Genomic DNA, 20,933 nt, shown 5'->3' with positions numbered 1-20,933 from the left:
TTGGAACAGCACCAACCCCTCCAGCTCCGTGAGCTGCGACCTCTCTGGCTGGTAAGCACTTAAAGACATCCAGGCTGCCCGGCTCTCGGGCCAGCCTTCTTTTATGTACTTTATAACCTCTTGCAGATCTGTGTCCAAATATGTCTCTTTCTTTATTTCCTCCAGTTTCCTTGAAGAAATGGACTTAGAGGCCAGATCTGAATCAACATACACTTTCACATCAGATTCTGTGGAGGATTCTTCAGCAGCAGCCAGAGGGAGCCTGGATAGTGTATCCGCCACAACCAGTTGTTTCCCCAGCACATGCACTGCCTGAACATTGAACCTGAGCAGTCTCATTAAAAGTCTCTGGCATCTCAAGGGTGTTTTGTCAATGTCATAAGAGTTGATTAGAGGGACTAGCGGTTTGTGGTCAGTTTCCAGACTAAATTTCTCCAAACCCACTAGATAACGCTGAAAGCGCTCACAGGCCCAAACTGCAGCCAGGCACTCTCTCAATTTGAGCATATTTTGACTCTGCAGCCGTCAGTGTGCGGGAACAGTAGGCGATGGGCTGTAGTTTGTTTTCATTTAACTGCAGGAGTGCAGCCCCCAACCCAAAACTGCTTGCATCGGCACTAACCACAGTCTTTTTTGAAGGGAGTCGTAGAACCCAAGCACTGGGACAGACCCCAGCAGGGACTTGGCCTGCAGAAAAGCTTTTTCTTGTGAAGGTCCCCAGACCCAGGAAACGTCTTTCTTAAGCAACTCTGTGATAGGGTGTAAAACTGTTGATAAATCTGGAAGAAACTTGCCCACGTAATTTACAAGGCCCAATATCTGTCTCAGCTCATGTACATCAGAAGGACTTTTCATCTGTTCAATAGCACAAATTTTCTCGGGGTCTGGCTTGATGCCATCCCCGTTGATGATATGCCCAAAGTAACATAATTCAGTTTTCCTAAAATGACATTTTTCTTTATTCAGCTTCAGCCCAGACTCTTTGATAGCCTGTAGCACACAACTTAAACGCTGATCATGCTCCTCCACTGTAGACCCATACACTAGAATGTCGTCCATGATGACTGCTGTGCCCACGTGGTCACTCAGGAGAGAACTCATTTCCCTTTGAAAGATTTCAGGAGCGGAGGATATCCCAAAGGGGAGTCTGCAGAAGCAGAACCGACCTACCGGTGTGATAAAGGTAGTCAGTTTTGCGGCACTTTGGATCCAGGGGGATCTGCCAAAAGCCGCTAGAAGCGTCTAATGTGGAAAAGAACTTCGCCCCAGCCAACTTTGGAGCTATATCTTCTAATGTCGGCAGCACAAATCTCTCTCTCTTCACTGCCTCTTTCAACCTTTTCAGGTCCACACAGATGCGCACCTTTCCGTTTTTCTTTGCAACTGGAACAATGGGGGCACACCAATCAGTCACTTCAACAACCTCTTCAATAACCCCCATAGACTTCATGCGCATAAGCTCTTTCTCCACTTGAGGCATGAGTGGGAACGGAATTCTACGGGGAGTAGAAATACTGTATGGGACCGCGTCACTTTTAAGTGCTATACGGACTGGTTTGCAATTCAGTAGACCCAACTTGCCAAACATATCTTCGGAAATCTCATTCACTCTGGCCACGAGGCCCAAGTCACAGGCTGCTTTTCTGCTCAATAAATTGTTAACACACTGACCTCGAGATCACATGCACCCACATGGTGAACTTCCTTTGCTTGACTCACAGCTGGCAAGAAATTTCCCCACAGAATCAATGCGGCCACCAGGACTATGGATATTTGTAGTAACCTTCGCCAGCTGGGGCTGTTGAGGCAGTTTCATAAATTCAGCAAAAGACATTACAGTGATATGTGCGCCTGTGTCAATCTTAAAATCAACTTTGGCTCCCATTACAGTAAAAGTAACTTTCCAATCTTCCTCTGAGCTTGGCCGTTCCACAAAGGACCCCACAAAAGACACTTCCTGACTCTCCTGGACACTGTCCACCTGCATCTCCTTAATGTATTCAGTTTTACACACCACTTCAAAATGGCCCATTCTGTTACATTTTCTGCATCTTTTATCTCTGGCCGGGCATATAACACTCTGATCATGGGCACGGTAGCACCGTGTGCATCGGGCATATTGCGCCCATCCACTTCTAGGCCCTTCCATTATTTTAGATCTACTGCTCACACTGTGCCTTTCACTAGCAGTTTTCCTAGACTGTTGCACTTCATCCACAATACTCTCAGACCTCAGATCAGCACTTTGCTTTTTCACCAGTTCACTCTGGCGGGCCATCCTAATAGCCCCATCTAATGTTAAATCGGGCTCTAACTGCAGCTTCAGTGAGACTTCAGCATCTGCAATCCCAATAACTATTCTGTCTCTGATTTGCTCTTCTTTAGCAACACCAAACTCACAGAATTCAGCTAATTCATACAGGCTGCGCACAAATGAGTCCACAGATTCTCCCACACGCTGAGAACGTTTGTGAAAACAAGCTCTCTCATGAATCACATTTCTTTTGGGCACAAAGTAGGCACTGAGTATATCCATAACTATATCAAAGTTAAATTCTTCCCCTTCTTGGAAAGTGAAAGCATTGAGTTTACCAGGAATTATTTTCAAAATGTAGGGTAGTTGGGAACTTTGTCCCACAGCCCCCAAACCATCACACTCCCTTCTTTAAAAATGTCATGGTTTCTTAAAATAAAAACATAGGAACCACCTGGCCACACCCCATGGACCTTCCCAAATGCAATATGACTTCAGTCATAGGTTGCTATAACTCCACCCATGAGTTTCCTTTACTCTTCTCCAAGTTCATGAATAGTTTTCAGGAGCAGATGGAAGAAATGCAAACCTATACTTAGCATTAATTCACATTTCAGATATAAGTTGGTGTTTTAGGAACTGGGCATTTTTTTTCCTAGTTCAATTGGTATATTCTAAGACATTGTTTATTAAAAAGTTAGTGTGGCAACAGTTATTTACAAGTATATTTGAGGTGGTAACCAATTTTAGTATAAAGTAATCAAAAAAAAAAAAAAAAAGTAATCAAAAACTGTTAAGTATGTTAAATGAAAGAATTTAAACCATTCTGGTTAAAATCAATCTCCCAATTTCTCTCTCAATCTCTCTCTCAATCTCTCTCTCTCCCTCTCCCTCCATACATAATTAACTCAGTATCTATGTAATAAATTAAAAAAGAAAAAAAAATTAAATTGTCTAAAAATAAAAAAAATGCTGTTTTCATGTGGTTTTTTTATTTTCACTTTTTTATTTTTGACTGCTCTACTTATCTTGGATGCAAAATTCAGAACATGAAGGCAAATATGAAGGATTTAACTCTCCTAGTCTGTTGATAAAAATTCAAAACCTACTACACTAAAGTTTAGTCTTTTCTGTCTAGCCCTCTAGGGCTCTATTATACATATACTGAGCATTTTTTAGAATATTTTATTGAATTCCATCTATTTGAAGATTTTCTGTAATGCTGTTTATTCAGTTGCTATAACTTTTCATAAAATCAGTCTGAATGCATGAATATTATTTTCGAACCCTTAAAAAAAAAAAAAGTATATTTATTATCAAATAAGTTGATATTAATTAGTTTCTTTTTTTCTAATCTTTTTTTTTTTCTTTTTTCATCATTAAAACAACAAAATGTACATAATCAAAACTAGACAAAAGAAAATGCTGAGTGCATAAATTTACTTAAATTCCATAATACCATTAAAGAGACATTATATGGTAAAATGTTAATTATTCATTAAAATGCACAAATGGAAAATACTATTCTTTTTAAAAAATGAAGACTAACATCTGCTCAGAAGATTTTTTTGGGAAAAAAAAATCACTTTAAAAACATAATAATGTCAAAATTAGATAGTCAATATACTTCAAGAAAAAATAAATTTGAAATAAATTTAACATAGTGCAACGATAAAAGATTTACATTAATTTTAGCCTTGATCAATTTGGCTATAAGAATATGTTTTTCCAATGAGTCCTTATATTCTGCAAATCATTAGCTAGTCATTTTTTATATTGTTGAGGTTTGTTCAAAATGTTGAGATGTTTACAAGAAGCTATATATTAAATATGTATATTCCAACAAATCCATTTGTGCCATGAAAAATATGCAGTTTGCAATGCACAGAAACAATCCTAAAATCACCTTAAAAGGGACATTAAAGACTAAATAAATGCTAGATAGAATGATGCATTCAAAGAAAAGATTAGTCTGAGAATAACACAGATGTATTTTTTAAAGTTTTATTAGTTGTTTAACCCCTTAATGACCGGACCATTTTTCAATTTTCTTACCCTTAATGACAATGGCTATTTTTACATTTCTGCAGTGTTTGTGTTTAGCTGTAATTTCCCTCTTACTCATTTACTGTACCCACACATATTATATACCGTTTTTCTCGCCATTAAATGGACTTTCTAAGGATACCATTATTTTCATCATATCTTATAATTTCCTATAAAAAAAATATAAAATATGAGGAAAAAAATGAAAAAAACACACTTTTTCTAACTTTGACCCCCAAAATCTGTTACACATCTACAATCACCAAAAAACACCTATGCTAAATAGTTTCTAAATTTTGTCCTGAGTTTAGAAATACCCAATGTTTACATGTTCTTTACTTTTTTTGCAAGTTATAGGGCCATAAATACAAGTAGCACTTTGCTATTTCCAAACAACTTTTTTTTCAAAATTAGCGCTAGTTACATTGGAACCCTGATATCTGTCAGGAATACCTGAATATCCCTTGACATGTATATATTTTTTTTTAGAAGACAACCCAAAGTATTGATCTAGGCCCATTTTGGTATATTTCATGCCACCATTTCACCGCCAAATGTCATCAAATAAAAAAAAAAGTTCACTTTTTCACAAATTTTGTCACAAACTTTAGGTTTCCCACTGAAATTATTTACAAACAGCTTCTGCAATTAAGGCACAAATGGTTGTAAATGCTTCTTTGGGATCCCCTTTGTTCAGAAATAGCAGACTTATATGGCTTTGGGGTTGCTTTTTGGTAAGTAGAAGGCCGCTAAATGCTGCTGCGCACCACACGTAAATTATGCCCAGCAGTTAAGGGGTTAATTAGGTAGGTTGTAGGGAGCTTGCATGGTTAATTTTAGCTTTAGGGTAGTGTAGTAGACAACCCCAAGTATTGATCTAGGCCCATTTTGATATATTTTATGCCACTATTTCACCGCCAAATGCGAGCAAACAATTAAAAAAAAATTCATTTTTCACAATTTTAGGTTTCTCACTGAAAGTATTTACAAACAGCTTGTGCTATTATGGCACAAATTGTTGTAAAAGCTTCTTTGGGATCCCCTTTGTTCATAAATAGCAGACATATATGGCTTTGGCATTGCTTTTTGGTAATTAGAAGGCCACTAAATGCTGCTGCGCACCACACGTAAATTATGCCCAGCAGTGAAGGGGTTAATTAGGTAGGTTGTAGGGAGCTTGCAGGGTTAATTTTAGCTTTAGGGTAGAGATCAGCCTCCCACCTGACACATCCCACCCCCTGATCCCTCCCAAACAGTTCTCTTCCCTCCCCCACCCCACAATTGTCCCCGCCATCTTAAGTACTGGCAGAAAGTCTGCCAGTACTAAATAAAAGGAGTTTTTCTTTTTTTTAATAAAAAAAAATAAAATGTTTTAGCTGTGATGGACCCCTGCCTTAGCCCCAACCTCCATGATCCCCCCCCCCCCCAGCTCTCTAACCCTCTCCCCTACCTAATTGCCGCCATCTTGGGTACTGGCAGCTGTCTGCCAGTACCCAATTTGCCCCAAAAACAAGTGTTTTTTTTATCTTTTTTGAAATTTTTAATGTTTTCTGTAGTGTAGCAGCCCCCCACAATACCCCAACCCCCTCCCCCTCCCAGATCCTTATATATTTATTTTTTTTTAATTCTTTTTTCCCCCCTCTTCCCTCCTCATTGGTGTCAGTGGCCAGCTAATTGCGCGCGCGCACGCGCGCCCCCGCACACTCCCGGCACCCGGCGTGCACATTGCACTTACAGGAACCGGATGCCAGGTAGCGATGGGCCGCCCACCCGCCTCCCTGTTATGCTCCCACCCACCAACGAACCGGCACCATCGCTACCGGTGCAGAGAGGGCCACAGAGTGGCTCTCTCTGCATCGGAGTCTTCTGAAAAGGTATTGCAGGATGCCTCCATATGGAGGCATCACTGCAATACCCTGAGAGCTGCTGGAAGCGATTGCGATCGCTTCCAGCACTCTCTTAGACAACTGACGTACCAGGTACGTCTATTGTCATTAACTGGTTGTTAATGCATGACGTACCTGGTACGTCAGTTGTCATTAAGGGGTTAAAATAGTGGCAAGTGTAAAGTTGTAATGTCTATAAAACAATGGGAGCTGCCATGTTGTAACTTAGGTTTCTTCTCTGCTCTGGCCAATTAGGGACAGTTATAAATAGGTCACTAGCATGTGCAGCCAATGGCTGTGTGGAATATAACAGTGTTTTGCACTTCCATTTCTAACAGGAACTGAAAAGCTCACAATTTCAGATTGTAATTACAGGAAAATGGGGACAAAAATATATAATGAAATGTACAGTATTGTAAATTTGTTTTTACATACAGTATATATGATTTCTCATTTTATATTGCCATCTCAATGTGTTTAATGTCTCTTTAATGTTAGGGTGTCTATTTGTCACAATGTACTTACCACATCCTTTTCAACTGTCACGCATTTTAGGTTAAAGGAACATGAAACCTACTCCTTTTTTTTTTTTTTAATTCTTTCATGGTTCTGAAAACAACTTTCCAATTTACTTCTGTTATCAAATTTGCTTCATTCTCTAGGTATCCTTTGTTGAAGGAGCAGCAATACACTAAAGAGAACATACTGAACACTTTGGGGGAGCCAATGATAAGAGAGGCATATGTGTGCAGTCATCAATCAGCAGTATTCTCCCAGTAATGCATTGCTGCTACTTTTCAATTAAAGATATAGCAAACTAGGTAAGAGAAGTAAATTAGATAAAGTTGTTAAAAAATTGCATGTTCTACCTGAATTATTAAATAAAAAAATTGGGTTTTATGCCCTTTAAAAATGGACAGTAAACACCTTGCAATTACATTATATTTCTGTTGTGTTGCTATAGAATAACGTTTTTAAATTAAACATTTTTACCTCAAAATTGCCTCAGTAGCCACACCCCATTGTAAAGGGACTTTAAGCAGCCAATTAGGAGGCTAGTCCCAAGACTTGTTAGGGAGCATGCTTCTGGTCATGTTATTTCCCTATGCAGTTTAGGGCAGTTTACTGTGAAATATCACAAGTTTCAGTGAAACCTTACAATAAAGCAAAATGTGATATCAATTCAGTAGTGATGAAGCCAATTGGCTGTGTTTCTCCCCCCACCCCCCTCCCAAGATGCAAGCTGACATTAGCCGAAGGATAACTGTTCAAAGAGCACTTACTCTGTTGAGCTGAAGAGATTTTGAGATAAAAGATCTTCCTTTTTTTACATAGAGATGTTTAGGTGATATTTCCTTGGCAGCTTTTTATGGTTATGCTGCATCACTTTCAAGTAATTTAGCATTTGGGTATTATGTCCTTTAGCCTTGAGAAGTATAAGATAAAAAGCTAGTTACCTTGGTTATAGACTGGAACTGATAACGCAGGAGATGTGTTGCAGGGCTAGGACAGCTACAAGTTTGAGATGACATCAGAAGAACAGCAGCAAATCAACAGAAGATAATTAGAAGAAAAGTCAACAGTCAGACAGCAAAAAAACAAGGCAGAATAATTATTATTCAAAAAAGTTCTGTTCCAGAAGTCAGTAGCCAGAAAATCAGTCTGCAAATCATAGTACAGGGAAGGGCAAGGCAAACAGCATAAACCAGGATACACTCCAGCAGGGCCGGATTGGCCTACCAGGATACCAGGAGATTTCCCGGTGGGCTGCAGCAGCTGGGGCTGGAAAGCTACAATTTAAAGGTCTGACTTATATTATGGATGCAACTGGGTTGTAGGATGCCTATATAACATCAATCTGACATTTAAATAGGGCTGGTCTTTATATTTTTCCAGGGCTGCTTTTTATTCCCAGTCCGGCCCTGCACTCCAGGGAAACAGGCCAGAAACAAGAATGCCAGGACTTCCATCAAGAAAGGTCAGAAATAGTGGTTTTCATAGGGTAGGTCACTGTATCCATGCTTACAATATCTTAATCTTCTAACCTTAGAGGACTCCTCTTTCTTTGTATACAGCGTTAGCATTGGCTCTAGAATCCTTCACAGGGGCACACGCTTAACCACTTCTTCTTAGCACGCCTGGTGCTGCATGCAGGTAAATATCCCAGAGCCTGGCAAAAAGTAAGTAGGGTGGGTTACAACTTCTGAGAATAAGAATTTTTAGCACTACATTGAATGAAAAGGGGGCAAAATAGCTGAATATATATTACAAACTTTATTTCATTATGTAAAACTAAGTTGATCATCCAGGACAGTCTAGAATTTTGGAACCTATCCTGAATTTTTCCTGGATTGTCCCGAATATGCAGAGTCTGCCCCTTACATGGTCCCACTTCCCAACTGAATTTTAACCCTGTAGCAGGATTCAATAGGAATATGGGACAATGTGAGGGACATACTATGCAAAATTAGGACAAAGTAGACATAGTGTTGACTGCCGGAGTGAGAGAGCTCCACCCTCCCCTGCTCCTCATTAAATATGCTTACAAGCTGGCCTGCTCTTCTTTGGGCAGAGTGACTGGGGAACAACCCTAGGCCTTGTGGTTTGGGGGCTCCTAGAATGCCAGTACTGTGGTGGCAAGTGGCTAGACTGACCATATTGCCGCTTTAAGAAGGGACACATATGAAAAATACATATGTCAGGGTTCTTATACAAAACATTTAATTAAACAGCCCTAACATATGTATTTTTCATATGTGTCCCTTTTTAAAGCGGCAATATGGTCACCCTACAAGTGGCCCTAAATAAACCGTAGGCCCCGCTTATCGTCTGCTAGTTCACTTTCCTTGCAGTACCATATCCTGCAATGGAACTGGACTCACAGGTAACAGTATACAAGAGTCAGACACAGGATTGTCTGGAAGGTGGAAATCATGTATATTAGAGATTATGCTGCCAACGTTACTGAATTATTATTTTTTCCCCCCAAAGTTTGCAATACTGCACTTACTGAAGGAAAATTTGGTAGTGGACTGTGCATCATTTAATCGACTCTTTAATTCCAAGTTTGTTCCTGTTTTCTGTCAGACACAGCTTGAAGCCAACATAAATTCTAAATGTATTTTATTGTGCATTTTAGGAAATAAGTCATCTTTCACATTGTGTGGAAATGCAATTTAATGCATTTAAACATATTTTGCAATCCAATGCGTGTGCTGTTGCTATTGGGCAAACAGTTCCAAAAGGAGCCTATGTGCACATGTTGCATATGTTTATGTATGGAAAAGTGTGAAGGAGGCAGCCCTTGTATCATATTTTGTCCAGGATTTCCAGTGTGTGCGTGTGAGAGGGTGCATCTCTTGTTAAAGGGACATTGTACACTAGATTTTTCTTTGCATAAATGTTTTAAAGATGATCCATTTATTTAGCCCATCTAACAATGTATAGTTTTATTTATTTTTTAATAACATTTTGCTAATTTTCAGACTCCTAACCAAGCCCCAAAGTATCAGATGTAGACCCAAGTATACAGACTACTGCTGCTCCTGTTTTTTTAAAGGGTATTTTCATATGCAGGGGGGGTGTCTGCTTTCCCTGCTTTCCCAGTCCCTTTCACTGGGTGTAGCAGCATAAACTAACCAACAGTGCTAAACTGGGAGCTTCTAAGTAAGTTTTTAAAAGGTTTTATACTGGATTTTTAGATCAGTATCTGTGCATATTCTTCTTTATAGTAGTGTCTATTACATGCAGTTATATGAAAATTGGTGTACACTGTCCCTTTAATTAAAGGAAGTATAACAGCAGTGTTTATCTTAGCAATAGGTTTTACATTTTGCTTTCATTGTAGGTAAACTATTTTTACATGCCTGTATACATTCAGAATTTTTAACAATATTTTTACCACCTCTGAGGTCTCCCAAATTTGGGTCAGGGAAATGTAATCACCTTGGTATTATTTTATATATATATATATATATATATATATATATATATATATACATTCAGCAAATGAAATCCAGAATTTGCTTTTCAAAATATATTTCTTACTACAAATTTCAGGTTAACTAGCAGTGTAGTATAGAAATAAAATAGGACGTTTTCTCAGTAAACACTTTGTACTTTTCAATTAAATTTTATTTTTGGTCATAGTTGAATAAGACTTACTGATTATCTCTTCTTAAATTCCTCCAGTGATTCCAGGTTATGACTAAAATAAAGTCCCTATGTTCTTTACACTACAGAGCAGGATTTCCTAACTGTAGTAACAAGTCAGATTACCAGGATGTCTGAATTAAAGCACAGGTGATACAATCATCTGCTCAGTATTTGTGATTATTTAACCTGTTATCATCCAATAGAATCTTAAAAATCTGGCCTGTTGGTTGATCCTGAGGAGTTGGGAATATGGATTCTAACTTAAAGGGACAGTAAAGTCAAAATTAAAGTTTTATTATTCAGATAAAGCATGCAATTTTTCAACAAGTTTCTTGTTTACTTCTTTTATCTAATTTGTTTTTGTTCTCTTGGTATATTTTGTTGAAAAGCAAACATAGGTAGACTCAGTAGCAGCAATGCACTACTGAGAGTTAGTTGCTGATTGGTGGTTGCACACTTATACCTCTTTTTATTGGCTCACCCGTGTCCAGCTAGCTCCCAGCAGAGCATTGCTACTATTAACAAAAAAAAAAAATAGCAAGAGAATTAAGTAAATTTGATAATAGAAGTAAATTGAAAGTTTGTTTAAAATTGGATGCTCTTATTCATGAAAGAAGCATTTGGGTTTCCTGTTCTTTCAAATGGATGTTAAAGGGACATGAAACCCAATTTTTGTTTCTTTCATGATTCAAATAGAGTATATAACTTTAAACAACTTTACACTTTACTTCTATTATCTAATGTGCTTATTTCTGTTGGTATCCTTTTCTAAAATATTATACCTAGGTGGGGTTAGGAGCTGGAAGCAGCTGCTGATTGGTGACTGAACATATGTCTATTGTCATTGACTTACTGATGTTTTCAGGTAGCTGCCAGTAGTACATTGTTACTCCTTCAATAAAGAATACCAAGAAATGTATACATCTGTGTCATTATGATGTTAAAAATTCCTTACATTTGTCAGTCTTCTGTATCATGTGACAGCCATCAACCAATCAAAGCCTTTAAAAACCAAGGCCCACAATACCTGAAAGAGCTCCTGACACCCTACATCCCATCCCGTTCACTTAGGTCAGCCAACACATCCCTCCTCTCAGTGCCAAGAATAAGGACAAACTCAGGCTCCAGAGCATTCGGCCACGTTGCCCCTACTTTCTGGAACTCTTTACCGTGCGCAATCAGAGAGGCACCTTTCTTACAGACTTTTAAAAAAAAGCTAAAGACCCACCTCTTCCATCAGGCATTCAGTCCGCTTATCTGACCTTCAGAAACTCCTAACTTTTATGTCTTATGTTGGTATATTTGTAAAGTGCTTTGAGTCTCACAGGGAGAAAAGCGCTATAAATCGCAAATTATTATTATTATTATTATTATTATTATTATATATATACTGTGTACTCTTGCACATACTCAGTAGGAACTGGCTCCTCAGAAAAATTAAATGTAAATTGGAAAGTTTATTTTAAAATTTCATGCTCTATCTGAATCTGAAAGTTTAATTCTGGCTTTAGCGTCTCTTTAATGAATGTGCATTGCAAATATATTTTTTCAATGATACATAATTAAATATTTTATGTGAAATAACATTTTCAGTTCAATGACCTTTTCTAATCTTTGTATTCTTACTGTAGTCACTGAAGTAGTTTGGATTACAGTTGACTGTTAGGACTGAAGAAATCTGAGCACCTTTGAGTTTAAACACTAACAAGGGCTCTGTATATTTTGAAATAACAAAGGAAGATCAGTCATCCATACCCTGTGTGTGAGACGTTTGTCAAAAGATTTATAGACTATTTTTATTTGCTTTCCAGCATAACTACGTTTGACACACTAATGATTAAATCATGATCTCCACACTATTAGTTAAACATATAACCGATAAAACCATGGGAATATAGCTCTAGACTTGTCCTGGTGAATTTAAAGTAAGACCTAATTGTAATAGTTATATACAAACATTTTTAAAGGGTGAGTAAACCCAAACTTTTTTCTTTCATGATTCAGATAGAGTATGCAATTTTCAGCAACTTTCTAATTTACTCCTATTATCATTTTTTTCTTTGTTCTCTTGCTATCTTTTTTTGAAAATGCAAGGATCTAAGCTAAGGAGCCGGCCCATTTTAGATAAAGCACCTGGGTTGCATTCGCTGATTGGTGGCTAACTGTTAGCCACCAATCAGCAAGTGCAATCCAGGAACTGAACCAAAAATGTGCCGGTTTATAAGCTTACAGTCTTGCTTTTCAAAAAAAGATAGCAATTGAACGAAGAAAAATTGATCATAGGAGTAAATAAAAAAGTTACTTAAAATTGCTGCCCTATCTGAAAAAAAATCATGAAAGAAAAGATTTGGGTTTAGTATCCCTTTAACTACCATGTTTCATTGTTTGGCATCACGTGCGTATCTATCACTGTTTCTCAAAGTTTTGTATGTTTTGACACTTTTATGTATTCTAAAACAAAGCAGTTTTATAGTGTACAACACATGGATAAAACATAATTTGATATAACTAGAATTAAATATTAAAGTGTCTTTATAAAAGAAATATTACTTGCATTTTAAACACTAGCAACCCTAAAACCCTATGAGGTTAGCGCTTGCAAAAGGTTTAAACACATAGGTAAAGTAGAGATTTTGGACACGGCAGCTGATCTAATCAGCAATGGTAGTTACATGACCCAGCTGTGTGAATAGGACTGCTGATTAGCAGTTTATGTTTGGGACCAGCGATGCTTTGCAGATCTTGAATGGTACTTTACCTTGCTGAAAATCCTTTTTTTAGTGTGATAGACATATTTTAACCCAGTTATTTTATAAGTAGTGTAACGTTAAAGGGACATGAAAGTCAGATTTTAACTTTTATTATCTAGATAGAGCTTGCAATTTTAGATAACTTTTCTGTTTATTTCCTATTTCAAAGTGGTATAGTGATGTTCTCACTTTCTGAGGCAACAGTTACTATTGAGCACGTGCAAAAATTTCACAGTATATACATGAATGGGTGTTTGATTGGCTGATAACTGTCATATAATATGAGAGACAATGAAATGAAAATAAATTATAGAATTTGCCACAAAAAAAATCTACTGTTCATTTGAACTTTAAAGTAACTGTTATTGCATTTTCTTTGTTATTATGCATTTGGTGATTATGCAGTTAAAGGGATAGTGAACACCTTGAAATTTGTATATAAAATGTTTAGTTATACATAATGCAATTACTTTGTAATATATTTGTATTGTTTATTTTGGCCCCTTTCATGTAATTTAGCTCTGAATTGAGCAATTTCTAATAATCTGAACTTGAAATGCACGCTGCTGACTTCTAAGGGTTAATGCTGTTAGATATATGTCTTGAATTGGATTTAACTGATAGAAACTGCAAAAAAAAAAAAAAAATTATACTAAATTTATGACAGTGGCTAAAGTCTATTGACTAAAGCCCAGGCTGGCTCCTCCAAATAAGGCAAATGGTTGAGGGAGTTTGGCTACTGAAAAATAATTGCAGATGTGAATTTGTTTTAAAAGCATTAAAACTTGGCTATGTTATTCTTTAGCAGCACAATATAAATGTAATATAAATACAAGGGCCCACATGTACTATAAGGCGAGCAGACTAGATTCTAGACTTGGCAAGTTGTCTGTTCGTCTTTGCAGCATACAGACAGCGGATTCTGTTAATCTGGTGCCCGTATGTTTCATTACATGCTCAAATAAGCGTGCAAATCACAACCCTTCTCTTGCAGGACCAATCAAAGGGAGAGAAGAGCCTGTCACACACCCCAAGTGAGCGAGCTCAGGGTGCCGAAGAGTGTAAGAAGCAGCAGTCCCAGAAAGGGCTCCGGAGCATTTTACGTAGCTTTGTACTTGGAGCCCAAGGTGTTTACTGTCCCTTTAATGTTCCTTTAACAATTGTAATGGAAAGTGCAAAATGCATTACACCAGGGGTTCTCAACCCAAGTGACCTCAAGGCCGGACTTGTCCAGGGCCCGGTAATCATCGGGAGTGGGTTGTAAAGTGCAGAATATATATATATATATATATATATATATATATGTGTGTGTGTGTATAAAATGAACCCACTGACACCAATATATATACAGGACACACACATATATATATATATATATATATATATATATATATATATATAATACACTTGTGTACAGTTGGTTAATTATATAATAATTCATTGGTGTCAGTGGGAAAGATATATATATATATATATATATATATATTTATACACACACACACACACATACATACATACTGTACATACACATACACACACACACACACGCACACACTCACACGTGTGCAGTGGGTTAATTATATAATAACTCATTGGTGGTATATATGCAGTTCCAGAAATGGATAAGCACAGGCCCTCCGTAAGAGCAACCGCCAGGGTGCACATTTAATGTGAATAAGTACCAAGCTGGGAGGAAATTTTTTTTTATATTTAAGTCCAGTAAGTGCCTTTTTCTTAATACATTGGTGTACAGTGGGCTAATTTTATAATAATTCATTAGTGCCAGTGGCACCTCTCTCTTTTTTTTATATATATATATATATATATATATATATATACATACACATTGGTGTCAGTGGGTTAATTATAATACAATTCTTTGGTGTCAGTGGCCTAATTATTAAATTCATTGGTGTCAGTCGGCTTACTTACCTTTGCGCCTACCGTCTGCTTCTAGTCATGCTCCCCACCGCTACACGATCACAGTACACAAGCGGTCATGCGCAGTGGCACTCTGACAGGCCCGTCAGAATTTCAGAGATGTAGAGTGGCGGGCCTATCAGAGTGAGCAGAGAAGTAGAGGTATGTCGGGTCGCGGCCCACCAGCACTACAATGAACCAGTATTGGATTAGCCTTTAACCCTTTCAGTGCTAACGAAGGCTCTGAGCCATCGCAGAGTTTCCCACTCAGGTGCTAACAACGGATCTGAGCCATCGCTAGCACTCTCCCACCTTGAGGGAGATCTGGGGGCTCCCACCCGCTCATTTCCCCAGTGATCAGGCCTGTATAGTGGCAGGCATCGCCGGGGCTTCACGTTTTGCACGGTGACATCACAGCGCAACTTTAAAAATTACAATGGACAAGATAGGGAAAGGGGGCATGCTGCTTAGAAGCCCGTATCTCGTGCATCTAAGCAGCTACAGATCCCCAAGACCCACCATAGGAAAGATAATCGCCTAACCTTTCCAACGGTGTAAGTGTTTGGGATCTGGAGGGGGGGGAGTTAAAAAATATATTTCAAAAAATAAAAAAACTAAATCAGCTTAGCACCCAGGTGGGAAAGTGCTTAGCACTCAAAGGGTTAAACAGACATTAAACACTTTAAGATTGTCATATAAAATGCATAATTAAATATAGTTAAATAAGTATTTATTTTGCCTCATTTTCAATGTAAGTCTGAAAATTGTGGATTTCCCAATCATGAAAACTAAAAAAAACATATCTGGCTTCACAAGTCTAACCTTGCCCCATAACTGTCCCTAATTTGCCATTTGCTATCATATCTTTTTTGCTGAAGCCGAACACCTGAGATTTTGTAAACATGATGACAGTGGCTAGGTTTATCTACCTCAGAGTCAAGTTTGGATTGACTCCTCCACATACAGAAAGAAATGGATGGAGTCTGAAGATAGAAAAACAATTGCAAGTGTTTACTGTCTTTTCATATTTTTTTTTTACACAAAAAATCTATAACTCAAATTTCTTGTTTTATTCTTAACTGTCACATAGTTGCCTTTGGTTAAAGTGTGCACCAATTACAACAAAAATTTGCAGCATTGTAAGGTACCAACCTCTCCATATTATCTTGGGAAAACATCAGAAATCCCCAGAAAGGATTAAAGGGACACAAAACCCAAGAGTTTTCTTTCATGATTTAGATAGAGAATACGAGTTTTAAAAAGTTTACTATTTAATTCATTTATCAAATTTGCTTCCTTCTCTTTTTATTGTTTTTTGAAGAGATAGCTAGCTAGGTAGTGTGCACATGTCTGGAGAACTACATGACACGAAATAGTGTTGACATCTAGTTATTTTGCTAATTTATAACATTGTTGTAAAACTGCAGCCTGAGCTTACCTTCCTGGTTTTCAACAAAGGATAACAAGAGAACAAAGAAAAAAGTTATATCTGAATCATGAAAGAAAAATGTTGGTTTTTATATCCCTTTAAATTATGACTGCCTGTCCATGCTCGGTGCCACGTTAAAATAGAATGTGGATTGTAAAGTTGCATCACTGGAACAGCAAACAAGTACCTTACTGAGTAATAGTGCTCATATGCATTTGCTTGCTTTGCCTAACAACAATGCAGACCTGGCCCAGCATAAAGAGCATTTCATTTTACAATTTCTGAGGGAGAGTTCAGTAAATGTAGATAAGAGAGGAGCACTTTAACAAGCTTGCATTTGGACCACTTCAAAGAAAAAAATAATAATGTTGCTGTCCCCTTTAACAAATAAACAAATGAACTAATGATTAAATGCAGCTAAATCCATTAACCTTAAGTCAGTAAAGCTTTTCTGCAAGAGGGGAAATCTTCAAGCTTACAGTTTTACACTATTAAACAGCGATCCATCAAAGTCCATAGTTAGCTGATTGAATACTGTGTCAGCCAATAAGTATGTAAGCTTCACTTTTGTTCTTGACAATCCTGACACCAGCAAAAAAAAAAGAAAAAAAATGCAGTTTTTAATCAAAAACAAAATGTTTTTGTGCAGCTACTGACTTGTTGCAGTAGCACTAACTACTGGTTTAACTTTATGTAAGTTTAAGCTGCTATTCTTCTGCTAGTCTTAAGACATTTTCCATAGAATAGCAAACAGATTTTTGTTAATTAACTAATTCCAAACAGCCCTATAGTATGGTTTTTCATGATGAACAATTCATGTAAAACAATTTATTTTGTCTTTCTTATGCCTAGACCTTAATATACAGATGTGCCTTGTTTTATTGTGCTTTGCCTAAGTCTAACGGTGCCATTTTTCTAACATGCAGTATATTCACATATAAAAACATAAATACACATGTATAAATAGTCGCTTTATTGCAGTGGTCTGGAATTAAACCCGCAATATCTCTGAGGTATGCTTGTACTGAGGAATCTTGTTTAAAGACCTACCAATACCTTACTAATCAGTTTGTATATTGTAAATTCAGTGCAGTATTGTACCTATGATCTATATATTAACATATAGTCTTTTATTCTGCAGCAATATTCTTTCTCCTAGGATTTCCTAGCAGTATCAGTGTTTTTTTCTTCTAACAAACAATTGTTAATATTTTATTGCTAAGTAGAGTTCCATAAGGGACAGTATTTTAATGTTTTAATAAATTATTCACTATATTTATTCCCCTAGTTGATTATTCTTCTTTCACTTTGTGGAAACCCTTGGAGATGTGCTTTGTAATGCTTTTAATGGCTAGAATGGTACTGGGGGTAAATAGTGTATATTTTAACCTGGATACTTTTAATTTAATCTATAAAAACTACTGCTGTGGGATTATTTTGTTTTATTTTGTTGGTTTATTAAAAATAGTTTGTCCTTTAGTTTTTACTCACTCTATTTAAGAAAAAATGTGTGTAATTATGATATATTTTTTTAAAGGTTATTGGTTAGTGAGCAGACTGTATTTATTTTTAAAAATGCTTACCTCCTTCTTAAAGGGACAGTATACTTTAAAATTGTTTTTCCCTTAATGTGTTTACAATGACTTGTTATACCAGCTGCAGAGTATAAAATGTATGAGAAAAAAGTGCTTCTTTGGGTTTAATTTTGTATACGAAATATCTTGTTTTGTAATTTGACACCACAACCCATCAAAATGAGTTGAACTTGCAGGGAAATCAGATCTCCTTCTGTTATCACTTTCTGTACAAATAAATGCTTCCTTAACTTATTTCTGTTTGTTTATCAAATCTCAATACTTAGCGGGAACAATTGTAAATTAGCATTTTATTGCTTATCTCTTCTGCCCCCCCCCCCTACAGAGAGTGTAATTTCTTCTGCTCGCTATGTTTACACAGCCCTTCTTTAGCCTATACTTAAAGGGATAGTCTACTCCAAAATGGTTATTATTAAGATAGATAATCCCTGTATTACCCATTCCCCAGTTTTGCACAGCCAACATGGTTATATTACTATACTTTAACCTCTGTGATTACCTTGTATTTAAGCTTTTTTTTTTTAAAAAAAAGCCCCCTGATCAAAAGGCTATTTAATTAATATCTTTTGACTTGCATGTTAGCCAATTATTGTAGTGTTATGCACTACTCCACGGGAGAGAGCACTATGTTTTCTATATGGCCCACATAAACTAGCAGTCTCATGTTGTGAAAAGCTAAAAGCATGTGATAAGAGGCTGTCTGTAGTGGCTTAGAATCAGGCAGAAATTTAGAGGTTTAAATCCTTTGAAGAATATTAATATATCAATGTTGGTTGTGCAAAACTGGGGAATGGGTAGTAAAGGCATTATCTATCTTTTTAAACAATAACAATTTTTTGTTGTTGACTGTCCCTTTAAGTATAGGTAGAGATAGCACGGGCACAATCATCTATTTCAAAAGCCAATAGAAATGTAAATGAGCTGTTTGTAAACAACTGAATATACAGTCCAGCAGGTAAAATGGATCATTAAGAACAAATTAAAGGGAAGAAAATTTAAGGGTAAACTGTCCCTTTAACTACTACAGTCTTTTGGTCTGTAACTCTTTTGGTACTGCCCTTTCTCTAGTGCAATCTATGCTAAATACGACTGCAACATCCTTTATATGGATTCTAAAGCCTCCCTTTCTCTTCTTAGCTTAAATACCTCAATTGGTTTCCTATTATCTTCTGACCAAGCTACTTTTTCTCTCTCTCATTTTTCACTATATTCCTGCTCATTTCTTATATTCAGCTGAGGAATGTCTCAGCTCTATCTCATACACTTCTGGAATAAAACATCTCACTAATTACCCTTCACCTTTGGAATGCGCCACTACATCAAATTATCTGGCTAAGCCGTGCCCCATTAATGTAACATTCTAGACTAAAAAAAACAGAATGCTCTATTTTGTGAGAACTTTTCATTTTTAAACAAATTCAAATTTTACTATGTATTGAATTGGTGCAAATTCAAGTGTAAAATGTTATAGCGCCCCCTTTCTACTCCTATTGACTGGAGAGCTGACTGAAGCATATGTATACACCCAGTGATTGGAGCATATGCATGTATGCCTGTTTCTCATTTGCTCACCAGCGGCGCAATCCCATATATGGGGCAGGTTTTGGCGCAAGCGTGGGAACCTGCGCCGGCCGTAATTTCACCTCGCACATCGGGGTATTACATATACTGCGCCGTTAGATGCTAAACTGGCATAAGTAGGACAAACTGGCGATCTTCTGAAATGTGCGCAAATACACATTTCAGTCGTCGTAAGTAACTTACACCAGTATTTTGTCCACGAAAAGTGTCAAAAAATTGTAGTTTTATGCAAATTAGGGTAACACTCGTAAAAATGAACCGTGATTTCAAATATAAATGTGACACATAATTACGCTATTCAAAATTCATATATATACCCATGCGCAGCCGCCATTTTCTTCAGTGTGTTTGGATTGTTCGTTGAGCTACAGCACACTACACTGAAGTGGAGGATTAGTCAGAGCAATAAATAATAAATGCTTAGAAGAGGTTTATCTGTTTGAGATTTGCGGCTGATATGTATGTGATTGTGCATGCGTTTGTTAGGCCGTCAGGGAGTTACGTTGCTTTTTTAGTCAGGGCAAGGGTTACTGTGCCTGCAATTTTGTGGCAAGATGAGAATGGAGTAGATTCTCTGAATTCTGAGTGCTTAAGTCCTTCCGCTGTATATTGGATACCAAATTGCGCAGCTGTTCTATGTTAGTCTATGGGTAAAAAAAATACGTCCGAAGGGTGAAATATACGCGCGTAACTTGTATGCTACGCCGTATATGTAATACCAAAATCGCGTAAAATCTGGCGGCGGAGGATTTTGCGGGCGACGCTGCATATGTAATGGAGGCCTAGATGTATCCACAATAACACAGGAGTACAACTTTGATTATTTATATAATATCCTCTTTGCTGTGGTTAAAAAGACAATACACTCAGGCATGTGGCTTATACATTGTATTCAGTTACTGGATGAGCAACATTTCAAATAGAATGGATTGTTTTTCTCTCTCTTCCACCCCTATAGGGAGGATGTTTTCTGCCATTGCTTTTTGTTTGCATAGTTTTTCTTTAGTCAATAATGCAATATTGAAATTAGGTGGTGGCCTTAACAGACAAACACATTGATTTCAAATAATAAAATAATGATAAAGGAGCTATGTGTAAACAAATTAATACACTCCAGCAGGGTAAATGGGTAATTGGAAACACATTAAGGGGAGAAAATGTTACATTACAATGTCACTTTTTTAGTAAAAGGTAAGAAAGGACTTTCCTTAAAGGGACTTGAAGCCCACTTTTTTTTTCTTCCATGATTCAGATAGATCATACAATTTTCATCAACTTTCCAATTTACTTCTTAGTAGCAACGCTCTTTGTACAGCC

This window comes from Bombina bombina, chromosome 10 (assembly GCF_027579735.1).
Source record: "Bombina bombina isolate aBomBom1 chromosome 10, aBomBom1.pri, whole genome shotgun sequence".
NCBI lineage: Eukaryota > Metazoa > Chordata > Amphibia > Anura > Bombinatoridae > Bombina > Bombina bombina.
Note: the sequence above shows the minus strand (reverse complement) of the source record.